The following is a 16,187-nucleotide window of genomic DNA, read 5'->3' as shown; positions in this document are numbered from 1 at the left end:
TGGGGCTTGAACCCACGGACCCAAGATCAGGACCTGAGCCGAAGTAGGACGGTTAACCAACTGTGCCACCCCGGTGCCTCTGCATTTTTTTTAACCAGCATCTGCCACAGTTTGGGGATTTAATATGATTATAGCTATAACTCTTTAATCAATACATGCTTTTTAGCAGTAGAAATAGCTCCTCATTTCATTGCATTGGTATGCAATAAGAACATAATCTGCAACTTGGAATTTAAGGTAAAAGTAATACTTTATATGTATTTAATATTTAATATATTTAATACAATAAAAATTAAATACTGAGGGAAATGATGACCAAGTTACCATAGAGATATGAAGTTGCATGTATACACTGATTAACACTCAAAAATATTCCTGTGATTTTAATAAGCAATTAGACTTGAGATAAAACAATAAATTCTATAATTCATCTTGTTAATTATTTGTATTTTTACAGTGTGGTATGTTACAGATCTTTCAAAGCAATCAACTCTATAGAATTATGGTTAGTGGAGGTACCAGTTTAAAGTTCCATTGCTGTGCAAACTCATTGTTTAGAGAATTCAAAAACTAATTCCAGCCCACTTCTTTTGCCAAGAGTCTGTTTCTTTTCCAGTCTTTCTCTCAGGATTCCCAGAGGTACCGGGATTCTTAAGGAGGAGTTGGGTAGGAAACAGGTATCTACATGTTCTAGAAGACTTGTTCATTGGATAATCGTCAATGACTATAATTAGGCCTGTCTACAAAGAAGAGGATTCCACACAAGGAAAAGTGCTCTAAGATACCAAAATGACTCAACAGCTTAACCTGACCTGGGTATACTGATATGTGTGTGGAGAGAATGACCCATAGAGTAAGTTTCTGCAGCAAGGTATATATGATGGTTGTTGTCCACAGAACGATGCTGCTCTTCTCTGGGTCCTGCACACTGACAGTTTTTAGTTTATGCTGTGGGTAAATAGAAGAAAAGCACATGCCTTGGAGAACATCAATAAGCCAATATTGATTCTATAAGTATAGTTTGCTGACCTCCAAGCTTATTTCTTTACTAAAAATTGTAAATTTAAAAATTATTCAAAAAGATAATATAAAAGGTGAACATTTCCTTCTCCACCACGGAAACAGTTGGACTATGGCAACTATTAATACCTGAATCAGAATACGTAGCCCATAATAGTACAAAGAATATTAATATTTGTGAAAAAGAAATTTAATCTCATTCACTGTGATCCCTCTTTATTAGCTCTTAACAAAAAAAAAATTTGTTCTACTTGAATAGGTTCTAATTTTATACAAACTTTATTTGCTTAGTTAATTACTTTTGCTTCTGAAGTTATTTCTCTAAAGAAATTACTAGCAGTTTGGAAAGCATGCTGTTCAGAATTGTTTTGACATATGTGGGTAGAAAAAATGATGCTGAAAATATCAAACAAATGCCTTTGGTTTAGAACATTCATCCTTAAACATCTGTTAATACAATTGGTATTGCATCAGAATGCAAACAAATTCCTCACTTTTGAACCTCACTAGGTCTGAAACATATAAAATTTATAACAAGTCATATGAGCCTTGCTTTCAATTCCAAAGACTGTTTGGCCTAGGCTCACCAATAGCCCACTCAAAACAAATGTACCTCACTTCTCAAAATTGCATGCCGGATTTATGATTTCAGAAGCTTGTTGTTTGTCTTATACTTCAATTCAGCATTATAGTCTTGCATTCTGACCACCTCAAATGACAGCTTTTACAAATCATAAGTACTATTATTCCTTACACCTTCCTAAAGAACCGTTATCTCAACTGAGCTCTTTGGAAAAGAACTACAATATGTTTACTGACTTTTAACTCATGACTCTAAGTTGTGTTTTTGTCCTACTTTAGCTGCAGAATAAATGTCTTCTTTTTATTTTTTCACTTCTTACACAGGGTTTTAGAGGATGTACTTTCCTTTTGCTGAGAAAAAATACAGAGAAAATTTCCCTCCGAGCTTTTTCTATCTCCTCTAAAGCTACACCAAAACCAGAAGCCTGACCTTTGGATTCTTCCATGACCCCAGCATTCTCAGCAGGTATGTTCAGGGCAGGTGGTATTGTGAAACTGGTAGGCAGGACTGGAATGCCAATATCTCCCCTGCTGTACTCACAGGGCAGCTGCCAGGAACATGCTATTTAAGAGTGTTGGGTTAGCCTCTGCCAGACCATAAAGTGTTACCAGTTTTGAAAGTTTCTTGAAGCATTTTATTGTATGATTTCATTATGTTGCCATAAAACAGAAAGTGTATACTAGGATTTAAATAGTAATAATAGATGTTGTCTTTGAGGTTCATTAAGACTATCAACATATTAGGGGCACCTGGGTGGCTCAGTCATTCAAGCCTCCGACTTCAGCTCAGGTCATGGTCTCACAGTTTGTGGGTTTGAGCCCTGCGTAGGGCTCTGTGCTGACAGCTCAGAGCCTGTAGCCTGCTTCAGATTCTGTGTCTCCCTCTCTCTGCTCCCCACCCCAACCCCTTGCTTATGTTCTGTGTCTCTCTTTCTCTGTCTCTCAAAAATAAATAAACATTAAAAAAACTTGAAAAAAAAAGACCATCACAACATATTAATAGAGTACTACACCCAAAAGGGACCCTTCCCCCAAATTCCCAGTGAATGTACATGACTAGATAATTTAAAGAGACTTTGCTTTACTGGTAATGCCACAAGGCACACAGTGATAATTAAATAAAATGTTCAATAACCTATAATACTATTTTCAATCTCAACATTTATGTATATAATCCACATTTTCCTTTTATAATTGTGAATTTAAGCAGTTCTTTAAAAATAATAAACACTGAGTCATTCAAATCACATGAAATTCAATATCCATCAAATTCAACATTATATCATTATAATCTCTGAGACATTCTGGATGGTTTTGCTTTTAAACTTGATATTATATTAGTGCATGAACACATTGATTCACAGTGTGAATTTATAATGCATAGTTAGAATGTGTCACAGTACTTGTAACTCACTCATCAAGAAGCTAATCAAGCCCAAGCACAGGAAACATAAAGAAAACCACACCAAGGCACATCACAATAAAATTGTTCAACAACAGTAAAATGTAGGAAATTGTAAACGCATCCAGAGGAAAAAGACATGTTATATACAGAAAAAAAAAACAGATAAGACTGAAAGCAGATCACTCATTAGAAACAACACAAGCAAAAACATAGTGGAAAATAATTTTAAAGTAGTAAAAGGAAAAAAAAAAAAGAAAGAAATCTGACTGCTTAGAATTCTTTATCCAGAAAAAAAAATGTATTTCAAATATGAAAGTGAAACAAAGATCTTTTTCAGACACAGAGCTAAAAGAATATATCATCCCAGCAGAACTGCACTACAAGGAATGCTAAAAAAAGTTATCTAAGTAGAAGGAACATGGTACCAGATGGAAATCTGGTTCAAAATAAAGGAATGACGAACACCAGAAACAGTAACTTTATGGATAAATGCAAAGATTTTTAAAATTACTGGGGCACCTGGGTGGTTTAAGCCTCCAACTTCAGCTCAAGTCATTATCTCATGGTTCGTGTGTTTGAGCCCTGCATCGGGCTCTATACAGACACTGAGCCTGGAGCCCTGCTTCAGATTCTGTGTCTCCCTCTCTCTCTGACCCTCCCCGGCTTGCACTCTCTTTATCTCTCAAAAATAAATAAACATTAAAAAAAATAAAATAAATATTTTTAAAATTATCACTTAAATCCTTTAAAATGATAATTAACTGTCTAAAGTGGAAATAATGAACCTGTACCATGGGGGAATCATGTAGAAGGAAAATGTGTGACAGCAATAGCACACAGGTCAGAAAGGAAGAAATCCAAAATAATACTGTTATAATGTTCTTTCTTGATATATTATTTTTTGATAAATAAAACTTGAAATTATATTTATTAGTAAAGTGTGATAAGTGAACAATGTACACTATACACCCTAAATTAACCTGTAAGTGCCAGAACAGTTTTATAATCATGTATTAGTTTCACTTGCCACATAAATTACCACAAACCTAGTGTCTTTAAACAATGTATACCTATTATCTCACTCTGTTACCAAATTTCCCTGGGTTACCAGTCCAGGCTTGTTTTTGATGAGTTCTCTGTACAGGGTTCCACAGGCTGCATTCAAGGTGTTAATCAGGACTACATTCTCATCTGAGGTCCAAGGTCCTCTTTCAAGATCATGTGGTGGTTATAAGAATAAATTTCTTTGCAACTATGGAACTCATGGCAAACTTGCTTTTTCAAAGCTAGCAGGAGAGTTTTTCTCTGATCTCTAGACTGCCTTTTAAAAGAATCCATTTGATTAGGTCAGGCCTACCCAGGAGGAGTTTGCTTTGATTAATTCAAAGTCAGCTGGTTAATTGAACCTTAATTACAAAGGTAGAGTTTTGGGGATGCCTGGGTGGTTCAGTCAGTTAAGATTTTGACTTCAGCACAGGTCTTGATCTCACGGCTTGTGAGTTCAAGCCCCTCACCAGGCTCTGTGCTGACAGCTCAGAGCCTGGACCATGCTTCGGATTCTGTATCTGTCTCTTTGTCCCTCCCCTGCTCATGCTCTGTCTCTCTCTCAAAAATAAACATTAAGGGCACCTGGGTGGCTCAGTCGGTTAAGCGTCCGACTTCAGCTCAGGTCATGATGTCGGTTAAGCGTCCGACTTCAGCTCAGGTCATGATCTTGCGGTCTGTGAGTTCAAGTCCCGCGTTGAGCTCTGTGCTGACCACTCAGAGCCTGGAGCCTGTTTCAGATTCTGTGTCTCCCTCTCTCTCTCTGACCCTCCCCCATTCATGCTCTGTCTCTCTCTGTCTCAAAAATAAATAAACGTAAAAAAAAATTAAAAATTAAAAAAAATAAAAAAAAAAATAAACGTTAAAAAAAGAATTTAAAAAATACAAATGTAGAATTCTTTCACACATGTGAAATAATGTATTGTAATAATAGGGGTAGTATAAATTTAAACCCAAGCATATAAGTAATCACATAAGTGTAAATTATCTCACAATGCAAATTGAAAGCAGTGATTATCAGATTGTATATAAAAGCAATGCCAATTATATGCTGCCTACAATAAAAACAATTTATTTTTTTTGCAGATGTGCAATTTTATTCACTTAGGAAAAACTTTATGCACAATGAATGCTATTAACCAGTTTTGATGGCAGGTTTGAAACTGAATATACTTACAAAATATTTAGAGAAGGATTAATTCAAACTGTATATATTAACAAAGCAGCCTCACATCTAGCCATTCATCATGAAAAACACTTTAAATATAAATATACAAGCAAAATAAGAATAAAAGCAAAGAAGTATACCATGCTAATGACAAGTGACTGGTAGTGGGTATATGAATATCAGGTAAAATAATTTTCATAGTAAAGAACATTATCACAATGATTTTTAATGATAAGTGTGTCAATTCATCAGGATAACAGAAAAATACTAAACATTTTTGCATATAATAAAACATTTACAATATACTAATATATATATAGCAATATCTGGAAAGCCTATAAAGAGAAATAGACAAAGTATATCACAGCCAGGGATTTCAACATGTTTCTCAATAAATGATTGAAAGAATTGACAGAAAATCAGTAAGGTTATGGAAGACTTGAATAAAACAAATACTTTGACTTAACTGATACTTAAGGAACACTATACTCAATAACAGCAGAGCACATATCTTTCACAAAGCACATAGAACATTTTGCAAAGTAGAACAACATTCTGGGGTATAAAGTAATTCAAGAGGATTCAAGCCATTTGTACATAATGTAACCTGACTGCAGTGTAAATTGGAAATCAACAACAAAAATATCTGGAAAATGCCAAATTATTTGAAAAATAGAAACACTCCAAATAATCCATGTGTCAAAGAAGAAATCAACAGAAAAATTAGGAGAAATAAACTGAAAGAAAGTAAAAACAAAATATTTTGAAAATTGTGGAATCCAGCTAAACCAGTACTTATATTTAAATATATAGCATGAAGGACATATAGTAGAAAGAAAGAAATAGTTCAAATAAATGGTTTGTCCTTTAGTGTCCACTTCAAGAAACTAAATAAGGGACAGGTTTTCCAGTTCAGCATGTAGCTGCCCCTCTCTTCTTATGAGTAGAATGCTAAACAAATTGAAAAGTGAACAAATCTTAGGTTCTTAAGAGAAATGAAGTCACAGGGAAGCCACTGCTCCCCTATATGGAGAAACAGACAAATGGATACAGAGGATCACAACATCCTGGTCGAGAAACATCTGCAGGAACCAATACACCCCATGACAGTGGGAAACCTGAACTATAATTGACAAATCTCTGGAGGCTCAGTGTGGACAGCTCTGAGAGTTAAAAACTCCAGTCATAGAGGGACCCTGTGCTTTGTGAATTTTACCTCCAAGAGTTCAGCCATTTTCTCACTATAAATACTGGCATACCTCAGAGATACTGCAAGTTTGGCTTAAGACCACTCTAATGGAGTGCATATCACAAGTAACAAGTCAGATTAACTTTTTGGTTTCCCAGTTCATATAAAATGTATGTTTACACTGTACTCTAGTCTATTAAGTGTGCAATAGTTTTGTATCTAAAAAAATGTATTTACCTTAATCTAAGAATATTTTATTGTTAAAAATGCTATTATCTGAGCTTTTGGAAAATTTTAATCACTGATTGCAGATCACCATAACCAATATAATAATAAAAACCTTGAAATATTGTGAGAATTACCAAATTGTGATACAGAGACATAAAATAAGCAAATACTTTGGAAAAAAGGCACTGATGGACTTGACACAGGGTTATGACTAATCTTCAATTTGGAAGAAAAATGCACTCTCTGTGAAACACAATAATGTGAAGTATAATAACACAAGTTATCCCTATGTTGGAGAAAAAAAAAGCCTCCTGTTTACATCAGGTGGAAGGAAACAGGAATGATTTTGAAATATGCCAGAGCACCCTGCTCTTCTTAATAAAAAATTCCTCAGGAGAAACTAGTCAGCCAGCTACTAATCTCCTTGGGTTTTTTCAGAGCCTAATTCATTGGAAGAAAAGAAACATCCAACTTCAGACCACTCTAGTAATCCAGTACCACCAAAGGAGGAGTGGGGGTGGAGGAACTCAGAAGTAGTTGTAAAACTCACAGTCCAGAGGCATAGACTAATGAAAAGACTGAAACCAAAATTATAGGATTATAACATCTGTCTACCCCACACCCTCCACCCCATTACTAAAGGCCTATTTATAGTAGTTTCTTTTAACCAGTACATCATGTCTGGCTACCAAGGCATTTACAAGACATACTAACAGGCAAAACAAACAAACAAAAGTAAAATAGTTTAAAGAGACAGATGGGTATTGAGGAGGGCACCTTTTGGGATGAAATCTGGGTGTTGTATGGAAACCAATTTGACAATAAATTTCATATTTAAAAAAAAAGAAATGTAGACATGGAAGGGATGTTGGAGTTATCAGTCTGGGATTTTAAAACAGCTATGACTGTTATGCTAAGAGCTCTGATAGATAAAGCAGATGAGAGGGGGAAAAAATAGTCACCTGCAAGAGTGACTACTCTGAAATTATGCTTCAAAAGTGAAGGGATGGAAAGATTTTCTCAGACAAAAATTTAAGGAATTTATTGCCAGTAGACTCGGTTTGCAAGAAATATTAAAAGAAATTTTTATAGAGAAGCAAATTAATATAAATCAGATGTGAATTGATATAAAGAGCACTGAGGAAGGAATAAGTAAAAATAAAATTTAATTGACCTAATAGGTAAGAATTTGTTCAAGTTAAAATAGCATCAGTATATTTGATTATGTATACTTACGTATATATGTGTACAAATGATTGTATATAAGTGAAATAAATACCAGAAAAAAAAAAGAGATAGGAGGGAAGAATTAGAATTATTTGGTTATTATAAGGTACTCAGACTGCACATGAAGTGGTGTAATGTTTTCTGAAAGATGGCTCGGATTCATTGTAAATGCATATAACAAACTCTAGAGCAACCACTAAAAAAAAAAAAATTTATAGCCGATATACTAAGAGGGAAGAGAAAATAGAATTATATAAAATATTCAGTGAAAACCAAAAAAATGCAGAAAGATTTTGTGAAACAAAATTTGGAACAAAGAACAAGAGCAACAAATAGAAGACAGTAGATAAATATTACTCCAAATATACAATAGTAACTTTGAACTTCAGAGATCTAAATACACCATGTAAAAAGACAGAGATGATCAGAATGAATCAAATAACACCCAACTCTATCTTATCTATAAGAACTCACTTTAAGTATAAATATACACATAGATTTAAAGTAAATGAATTGAGGAGTACCCAGGCGGTTCAGTCGGTTAAACGTCTGACTCTCAATTTCAGCTCAGAGTCCCACATCCGACTGTGTGCAGACAGCATGGAGCCTGCTTGGGATTCTCTCTCTCTTCGTCTCCCACTCTCTCTGCCCCTCCCCTGCTCATGCCTTCTCTCTCTCAAAATAAATAAATTAAAAAAATAAAAATAACAAATAATAAAATAAATGAATGGAGAAACATGCTAACACTAATAAAAGGGGCAACTATATGAATTTCAATAGAGCAAATTTCAAAACAGAAAATTATCAGAGTTACAGAGGGGTATTACATAATAATAAGAGTGAATAAAAATAAATATAAATATAAAATAAAATAAAGAAGAGCTCACAAAAACATAGACCAAGATAGACTTTCTGGCCCCTAAACATACATTAAAAAATATAAAAGAGTATAAATCATACAATGTCTGCTCTCAGATTACAATATAATTAAACTAGTAATCAATGATAGAAAGATAACTTGAAACATCCCAAATTATATTGAGATTAGATGACAAACTTCTAAATTATGTAAACATAAAAGAAGAAATCTCATGAGACATTGAAAAATATACTGTCCATGTTCATGGATGGAAGAACAAATATTGTTAAAATGTCAATACTACCCAAAGCAATCTACGTATTCAGTGCAATCCCTATCAAAATAACACCAACATTCTTTAGAGCCAGAAGGAACAGTTCTAAAATTTGTATGGAACCAAAAAAGACCCCAAAGAGCAAAGTATTGTTGAAAAAGAAAACCAAATCTGGAGGCATCACAATTCCAGACTTCAAGTATGATTGCAAAGTGATAATCATCAAGACAGTATGGTACTGGCACAAAAACAGACACATAGATCAATGGAACACAATAGAGAACCCAAAAATGGATCACCCAAACATATGGCCAACTAATCTTTAACAAAGCAGGAAAGAATATCCAGTGGAAAAAATACAGTCTCTAGTAAATTGTGTTGGGATACCTGGACAGCAACATGAAGAAGAATGAACCTGGACCACTTTCTTACACCATACACAAAAATAAACTCAAAATGGATGAGACACCTAAACATAATACAGGAAGCCATCATAATCCTAGAGGAGAAAACAGAGAACAACCTCTTTGACCGTGGCTGTACCAACGTTTTACTTGACACGTCTCTGGAGGCAAGGGAAACAAAAGCAAAAATGAACTACAGGGACCTCATCAAAATAAAAAGCTTCTGCACAGAGAAGGAAACAACCAGAAAAACTAAAAGACAACTGATGAAATGGGAGAAGGTATTTGCAAATGACATATCTGATAAAGGGTTAATATCCAGAATCTATAAGAACTTATCAAACTCAAAACCCAAAACACAAATAATCCAGTGAAGAAATGGGCAGATGACATGGATAGACACTTTTCCATAGAATTTATCCAGATGGCTAACAGACACATGAAAAAATGTTCAACATCACTTATCATCAGGGAAATACATATTAAAACCACACAAATACCACCTCACACCTGTCAGAATGGCTAACATTAACAACTCAGGCAACAACAAATTTTGGCGAGATGCAGAGAAAGAGGATCTCTTTTGCATTGTTGGTGGGAATGCAAGCTGGTGTAGCCCTTCTGGCAAACAGTATGGAGGTTCCTCAAAAGTTAAAAATAGAGCTACCCTGCAACCCAGTAATTGCACTACTAAGTATTTATACAAAAGATATAAAAATGCTGATTCAAAGGGGCACATGAACCCCAATGTTTACAGCAACACTATCTACAAAAGCCAAAATATGGAAAGAGCCCAAATGTCCTTCGACTGATGAATGGATAAAGAAGATGTGATATGTGTGTATCTGTCTATACCTATATATATGTTGCCATTTGTAACAACGTGGATGGGACTCGAGTGTATTATGCTAAGCAAAATAAATCAGTCAGAGAAAGACAAATATATGACTTCACTCATATGTGGAATTTAAGAAACAAAAACAGATGAACATGGGGGAAGGGAAGCAAAAATAAGATCAAACAGAGAGGGAGACAAACCATAAGAGACTCTAAAATACGGAGAACAAACAGGGTTGTTGGTAGGATGTTGGGTGGGGGATGGGCTAAATGGGTGATGGGCATTAAGGAGGGCACTTGTTGGGATGAGCACTGTTATATGTAAGTGATGAATCACTGGATTCTATTCCTGAAATCATTATTATACTATATGTTAACTAACTTGGATTTAAATTTTTAAAAATTCTGAACAAATTAAAAAAGTAATCTGTAATTTCTCTCTCTCTCTACACACACACACACACACACACACACACTGAACTACTGAAAATGAAAGCACAACTTGCCAAAATGTGTGGGATGCAGTGAAAGTAGTGCGTAGAGGGAAATTTATAGCATTGTATGCAAATTTAAAGAAGAGAAAGATCTAAAATATCTAAAATTATCTGAGATTTTACCTTAGGACACTAGAAAAAAGAGAGTGAATTATATTCAAAGAAGAAAAGAAATAATAAGAATAAAAGTAGAAATCAGTAAAATAGAAACCTGAAAATCAATAGAGAAAATCAACAAAACCAAAAGTTGGCTGTTTGAAAAATATAAAATTGATATTCTCTGGCCAGGCTAAGAGAGAATACAAATCACTAATAACAGAAATAAAAGTTCACTATAGAACTCATGGGTGGGAAAAGCATAATAAAGGAATACTATGAACAACTCTATTCCTGCTATTTGATAACCTAGTTGAAATGGACTAATTCTCTGAAATACACATTCTGCTAAGCTCACACAAGAATAAATGGATGATCTAACTATATTATGTCTATTAAATAAGTATAGTTAATAACTAATGCCCTTCCAAATCAGAAAGCACCAGGCCCAGATAGGATCACTGGTGAATTCTATCAACTGTTTAAGGAAGAATTTATACCAGTTCTCTGCAATCTTTTTCAAAGGACATATATGAAAGGAATACTCCCTAAGCCAAGTTACAAGGCCAGCATTAGCCTAACACCAAAATCAGACAAAACATTATAAAACTAGATCAATGCCTCTCATAAGCATAGGTGAAAAAAATCCTGAACCAACTATTTCCAAATTGAATCCAATAATTTATGAGAAAATTATACACCTGACTAAGAAGGATTTATTCCAGTTATACAAAGCTTATTCAACATTTGAAAATTAATGTAATCCATCATATCAATGGACTAAACAAAGAAAAATCATATCATATCAATAAGTGCGTTAAAAATTGATGTATAGATTCAATGCAATCCCAGTTAGAATCCCAGAAAGTTGTTTTGTAGACATTGAGCAACTGATTCTAAAGTTGATGTGGAGAGGCAAAGACTCAGAATAGCCAACACAATATTGAGGGAGAAATATAGTCTACTAATCTTTGAAAAAGTTGCAAAGGCAGTACAATGGAGCAGATAGTCTTTTCAACAAATAGTGATAGAACAACTGAACATGAATATGCTTAAAAAATTTAGACACGGGCCTTACACACTTTATAAAAAATTAACTCAACATGGATTGTAGACCTGGATGCCTGGCTGGCTTGGTCAGTGGAGCATGCAACTCTTAATCATGGGGTTGCGGTTTTGAGCCCCATATTGGATGCAGAGATTCCTTAAAAATAAAATCTTTAAAAAATGCATCATAGACCTAAATGTGGAACAAAAACTATAAAACTCATAGAAATTATATAGAAGAAAATCTAGATGATATTGTGTTAGATAATGACATTAGGACGCCAAAGCCACAACCCATGAAATAAAGAATTAAGCTAGACTTCATTAAAATTAAAAATTCTGCTCTGCAAAAGATATCAAGAGAATAAAGGCAAGCTACAGACTGAAAGAAAACATTTGCAAAATATATATCTGATACAGGTTGTTATTCAAAATATACAAAGAAGTCTTAAAATTCAACAGTAAGGAAACAAACAGCCTGATTAAAAAATGGTCCAAAACCTATAGAGACACCTCACCAGGTAAGACATACAGATGTCAAACACATGAAAAGATGTTCCACATCATATGTCTTCAGGGAAATACAAATTCAAACAATAATCAAGTACCACTGCATACGTGTTAGAATGACAAAAATACAGAAAAGTGACAACATTAAGTGCTGGCCACGATATTGAGCAACAGCAATTCTCATTTATTGCTATTGGTAATGCAGAATGGTATAGCTAATTTGAAGACAGTTTGGTGGTTCCTTACAAAACTAAATATACTCTTACAACATAAACCAGCAGTTGTGTTTCTTAGTATTTACCCAAGAGAGTTGAAAACTATGTCCACACAGAAAACTGCACAGAAATATTTGTAGCATCTTTATTCATAATTGCAAAAACTCAGGGCGCCTGTGTGGCTCAGTCGGTCTAGCGTCCGACTTCAACTCAGGTCATGATCTCACAGCTTGTGAGTTCAAGCCCCGCATCAGGCTCTGTGCTGACAGCTTGGAGCCTGGAGCCTGCTTCAGATTCTGTGTCTCCCTCTCTCTCTGCCCCTAACCCACTCGCATTCTATCTCTCTCAAAAATAAATAAACATATTTTTTTTACATAATAATTGCAAAAACTTGTAAGCAACCAAGATGTTCTGTGGTAGGTGAATGGATTACTAGACTCTGGTTCATTCAAACAATAGAATATTATTCAGCAGTAAAAAAATGTGTTATCAAGCCATGCAAAGACATGGAATAAACTTAAATGCATATTACTTAGTGGAAGAAGCCAATCTTGAAAAGACTACAAATTGTGTGATTTGATTCAATGACATTCTGGAAAAGGCAAAATATGGAGAGAGTAAGAAGATCAGTGGTTGCCAAGTGTTAAGGGGGAAATAAAGGGATGAGTAGTGAAACATAGAGGATTTTTAGGGCAGTGAAACTATTCCTTATGATACTATTTGTTGGCTACATGATACACGTTTGTCCAAACCCATAGAATGTACAACACCAAGAATAAAGTCTTATATAAAGTATGGACTTTGATTTTGATGTGTCAATTGTCAGTTCATCACTTGCAAGAGATGTGCCACTCTGGTGGGGGATTTGGTACTTGGGGAGGCTATGCTTATATACATGGAAAATTTCTGTACTTTTCTCTCAATTTTGCTCTGAACCCCAAATTGCTCTAAAATACTTTTTAATAAAGTTAAATTAAAAAAATGAAACTTAAAGTAGAAAAAATTTTAAAAAAAGCAAAATCTGTAAAAACGAGAAAATAAGGAAAATTAGTGAATAGAATAGTTGTATCCTTCAGAAGATTATTACCAACATCTAGACATGCTTATCAGGAAAAGAACACAAATAACAAATATCAGAAATGAAGCAGGTGGTACTCAAAATCAAAGTTAGGAAAATGATACAGCAAAAACATAAAAGAGAAAAAGAGATACATGTACAATCCTAGTTCCAAAATATGAAAGTTATTTTTAATAGGTAAAACATGCATATCATAAGTAGCCATATAGAACATTCAGAACAATTGGTAAGGAACTAGATGATTTCAACAACACTAAAAACAAATGTCCTTAAAAAAAAAGATTTTATTTAAATTCCGGTTAGTTAACATACAATGTAATATTAGTTTCAAATGTACAATATAGTGATTCAACACTTTACTACAACACCCTGTGCTCATTATAAGTGCCCTAATTAACATTTTTAGAACACATCATCCAACAATAAAATACATATTTTTAAGGTAAACATAGAATTTTCAACATAATAACCATAAAGTAGGCCATAAAGTTAGTCTCAAAAATTTCAAAAAAATTGCTATCCTATGGAGTACATATTCAGTGACCAAACAGAACAAAATTAGTAATTATTAACAAAAAGTAAGATATTTATGTATTTGAAAACTTAAGCCACATACATATAAATATCCCTTAGGTTAAAATATATACCACAAGGGACATTATTTTCAACTGAATAATAATAATACAGTATATTGCTTTTTGTGGGATGTGGTGAAAACAGTGTTAAAAGGAATTTTCTTAGTATAAGTGCTTCTATTAAAAAAAAAAAAATTGGGAGCGACTGGGTGGCTAAGTTGGTGAAAACTTCTGACTCCTGATTTTGGCCCAGTTCATGATCTCATGGTTCGTGAGATCCAGCCTCCTGTCAGGCTCTGTGCTATCAGGATTCTTGAGATTCTCTCTCTCTCCTCACCCTTTGTGCCTTTGCCCTGCTCATACAATCACTATCTTTCTGTCAAAATAAATAAAAGAAGAAATAAATTAAAAACATTAAAAAAAATCCATTTTCTAAATTTCTAACTTAAAAAGCAGAATATAGTAAAAAATTAAAGACAAATTAAGTAGAATTAATAAAATGTTAAACGAATATGCATTATAGGTTGGTTTTAATAACCTACAAGTGGAAACAACCCAAATATCCATCAACTAACGAATGGGGAGATAAATTTTTTCTAGATTTATATGGTGGAATCCTACTCAACAGTTTAAAAGAAACATACCAAAATATGCAAAAACAATGATTAGTCTCAAAAACCTTAGTTTATTAAGAGAAATCAGATGCATATTAATATACAATGTATTGTTTAATTTATACTAAATTTTGTAACAAATTTTAAAACTGATTTCTGGTGACTGAAATAATAACATCGACTTCCAAGGGGTATTGGTCACATGAAAGAATTCTCTGGAGTGATGGAAGTGTTCTTCATCTTAATTAGGTTGTTGATGGGGCACCTGGGTGGCTCAGTGGGTTAAACATCCAACTTCAGCTCAGGTTGTGATCTCACAGTTCATGAGTTCAAGCCCCACATCAGGTTCTGTGCTGATAGCTCAGAGCCTGGAGCCTGCTTTGGATTCTGTGTCTCCCTCTCTTTCTGCTCCTCTCCTGCTCGCAGTCTATCTCTCTGTCTCTCAAAAATAAATAAACATAAAAAAAAATTTTTTTTTAAATTAGGTTGATGATGTGTGTATGTATTCAGTAAACCTCATTGAATTAGAGAAATAAAATTTCTGTATGCCATTATTTATAATTTACTTTCATTAATGACATAAATTAATTGGGTGATTTACCTCTATAGAGATTTTTACATAATTGGCATGGCACCATGAGTATTTTCAAACTGTTCTATAAAACGTGGTAGTGGAAAAGAACAAATCTTTATTCAGGAAGCAACTGCTTAACTAGCTATATAGATAAGAACAAATCTCTTCCTTCTTATTAATGTCTCTGTAAAGACTAGTAAAATAATGTATATAATATTTGAAATTTATAAATACATTAGAGTTATATATACAGTCATGTTTCAAGTAAACTGCTTTACATTATAGCTACTGTAATTTCTCATGTGTCTTGTTTTTGAAAATGTATTTCTAGAAAGTTTGTGTTACTTATTTCCAAAGGGATACCAAAGTTTATTTGGGCTAATGTACAAGCAGAGATAATATCACCATATATATTCATGTGTTACTATCAATCAAAGCTATTGTACCCTTTTATTTGCTTGGTCTGAATTATTTCTGTATGTATTCATAGGTCAACTGAAAACAACAAGAAGAAACAAAGACACCTACAGAATAAATTCTGCCTATTCTGTTAAGTTCTCTATCAAATACATTTATTTTTTTACAAATCCAGGTTTCTATACATATGGAGTCTATAAATGTATTGTGTGTTTGTGCTATTGGTATAATTAGCACATATATATATATATATATATATTATACAATTAGCATATATATATATATATATATGTGATGTACCTAATATATATGGATATTTAGCCTAAGTAG

The 16,187-nt window shown here is 33.7% G+C and overlaps 1 long non-coding RNA gene across 1 annotated transcript; it reads left to right on the top strand.

Annotated features, from left to right (window-relative positions):
* Nucleotides 1-640: 640 nt before the first annotated feature.
* LOC122231440 lies at nucleotides 641-15,996 on the top strand. Its single transcript, XR_006208685.1, has 3 exons — nucleotides 641-853; nucleotides 1,927-2,068; nucleotides 15,931-15,996. It is a non-coding gene; the product is annotated as an uncharacterized LOC122231440 (long non-coding RNA).
* Nucleotides 15,997-16,187: the final 191 nt, after the last annotated feature.

Source organism: Panthera tigris, chromosome A1, assembly GCF_018350195.1.
Source record: "Panthera tigris isolate Pti1 chromosome A1, P.tigris_Pti1_mat1.1, whole genome shotgun sequence".
NCBI lineage: Eukaryota > Metazoa > Chordata > Mammalia > Carnivora > Felidae > Panthera > Panthera tigris.
This window is presented reverse-complemented; position numbering and strand designations above follow the sequence as displayed.